Genomic DNA, 2862 nt, shown 5'->3' on the forward strand with positions numbered 1-2862 from the left:
CTCTCTCTCTCTCTCTCTCTCTCTCTCTCTCTCTCTCATATGTAGCCTTTCTGTCCCAACTTCCTAAGTAGCTGGAGTCACAGGCATGCAGCACAATGCTTGGCTCAAGTGCTTTTTATTTTTTATCTCAGCACTTATTACAATATCCCCTCTTGTTAAGCTTAGGGATCTCTGAAAACAAAGCATGTCAGGGTTGTGGAGAAGGGTCCTGAGGTTGGGGGAAGCTGCCTTCACTGCCTGCCTGCACTTCTCTTATTTTCTTATTTTCTACTTTCTTTTGCTTCTATAGCAACATTATATTACAAACTAATTGCCTCAAGGGCCCATATGGTAAGGCAAACATTTAAGTAAAAGGCATAATAACTGGAGGCAGAAAGGCTTATTTTCATTACTGCATATATAATCAAAAATACATGTCATGCGAGAGCACATAAGAATATAAATGGTAAAGAACCTGCCTTGAGTAACAAAACACTTTATTAAGAAAGAATTATTGCGTGTCAAGAGGTTTGTGTCCACCAATGCCACATTAGCAGTCCTCATCTATTTCACAAAAGCAAGGAGGCATGGGATCTGCATACATTTTAAATTCATCACAGGGATCAATGATGGGACAAGAGTCAGTCGTGGTGGTCTCAGCCCGGAAGGCCTTGTTCTTGTTGATGGCTAAATTAGTCTCAGGATCAGGTTGTTTTGCAGCTCTTAAGAAAAGACATACACAAAACATGGGCTTAGAAGTTTTCTTTTTCAGTGCACGTTTAAACAACTGTCAGGGCACTCTGGGAAGCTCAAGGCTACAGCCAACCACACATGTGACATGAGTCCTGGATTAAAGCTCTCCGCCCCTGTGCTGAGTTCCTCTCTCATCCCTTTCTCTCCTATAACTTCTGCACATGTAAACCCAGGCTGCAAAAGTAAGAGAGAGAATGAATCGCAAGTTTGGATCACCCACAGGATTGCTGTAGGAATATGGGGAAGGGACCCTACTATGTAATTCCTTAGACTGGTGTGGGGGACACACCACAGAGGCTGACAGCTAGTTTCTCCCATACTTAAGGAGCCTCTCTCCAAACTTGCCTGACCCACATCTCCTTGTAAGCTGTCTTCTATAGAGTCTTTGTCCTGTAGGCCCATCTCACTGTCCCCAAGGCCACAGGGAATGAATGGGGGAACATGCCTAGGAGCTCCTGAGCTGGGTGAGAGGAAGTCAAGTGTGGCCTGTCCCAAGCTCTTTCCCACAGCTGACCTGGGGTTGTCCCATTTCCAACACCTGGAACTAAGAGAAATTCTACCAAAGGACTAATAAATATCTGAAGGTAAACCCAGTGATGTCAAGTGACACCAAGTGGGTGCTGACACACACAGCCTCAGGGCTGCACATATTCTACTTCCCAGCTCAGAGCCCCGAGCCAGAAGGGAAAACCTCTTAAGATTCTGTACTGCCCTGCCTTTGCCTCTTCAAACCTGCCTGTGGTTCTTGACCTCACCTGTGGTGTAGCTTCAGCAACAAGCAATGACCCTGCTCAAGCAGAGCACCAGGTGTCCCACTTGAGGGGACACTGTTCACCCTTGTCCCCATGACTCACCTCAGCACACTGGTGACTTTGAAGAGAAGACTGGTGGTAACAGCCATCAGTACAGCTGCAACAAGCAGTAAGCTACCACCAACAGTGATGAGAGTCTTCATAGTGAGGTCAGGCATCTTCTACACCTTGGCAGAGAAGTGCAGGCAGGCAGTGAAGGCGGCTTCCCCCAACCTCACGACCCTTCTCCACAACCCTGACATGCTTTGTTTTCAGAGATCCCTAAGCTGGCCCAGGATGAGTAAAGAGCTTTATTTCTATATATAAGTGGACTGAGATACAAATCTACCAAAAGAATCTTTCACAGGCAGTGGTATGTCCTTAAATAATGCAGTATTGCCAGTGATTTTACTCCTACCACGTGTATGTCTTGAGCTATGCTCATGCTCAGAGTTAGAACTGACCCTTAACTGCACAGTAGGTTTAAAAATATTTTATGGAAGAGGACTTTTTTTTTTTCAAAATCTTACTGTTATACAACATCAAGGATGCAAACCTACTTTGTAAGATGTAAGTATTTTAGAGGAAAAAGTTTTCAGTTCTCCCACTGACAACTCGATCAGGCCAGTTCAGGGTTAAGGGGATTCTAGAAGCTTCTAGCCAACACCCCCTGTCCTCGCTGAGATGGGAAGTGGACTACACAGACCAGGGACCAGAGTCTTCAGGAGCTTCTTGTCCCTCACTGTTTCTGTGGGCCATGGGTCATCCCGCTAAATACACTGTCCCAGAAAATCAGATCTGTCTGGAATAAGCAATTTGTTCAATTTCACACACTGAAACTGTGGAGCAGTGAACCAGGCAAGGAGAAACTGTCTGCCAAGTATACTTACTGCTGCTAAATCATCCAGAGCTGGGTTAAGAACAACTGTGGAAAGAAGAGAAAACGTTAGGGTACGGGGTATTTTGTCAGGAATTTCTCAAACCTGTACTCGAGTAAGAGAATCTGATCTTCTCTGTTAGGAACAATTATTGGTTAAAGAGTTTGTATTTGGAAGAGCAGTGTTCCGCTAGAATCAGAATCTTTCAGCTCAGCCCTACACTGATGACAGTCTGTTATGACATCAACCAGCTCCTTTCACTGAATTCTGTTCCATCAGTAGGTAGATTTTAACTGCCATGAAATGTATTTTTTTTTTTTTGAGACAGGGTCTCACTATGTAGTCCAGTTCAGGGTGACCTTGAACTCACTGTGAAATCGAGTCTCACTCCAAATTTGTGGCAAGCCTCCTGCTTCAGCCTCCCAAGTGTTGAAATTGTAGGAATGCACTACCATGCCTGG

General features: G+C 44.8%; 1 non-coding gene across 1 annotated transcript; it reads right to left on the reverse strand.

Annotated features, from left to right (window-relative positions):
* Positions 1-485: 485 nt before the first annotated feature.
* Positions 486-2576, reverse strand: LOC101572203. Its single transcript, XR_002819808.1, has 3 exons — positions 2414-2576; positions 1587-1711; positions 486-701 (listed from the first exon to the last, which is right to left on the reverse strand). It is a non-coding gene; the product is annotated as an uncharacterized LOC101572203 (transcript).
* Positions 2577-2862: the final 286 nt, after the last annotated feature.

The sequence above is a fragment of the Octodon degus genome, unplaced genomic scaffold (assembly GCF_000260255.1).
Source record: "Octodon degus isolate 3935 unplaced genomic scaffold, OctDeg1.0 scaffold00010, whole genome shotgun sequence".
Classification (NCBI taxonomy): Eukaryota; Metazoa; Chordata; class Mammalia; order Rodentia; family Octodontidae; genus Octodon; species Octodon degus.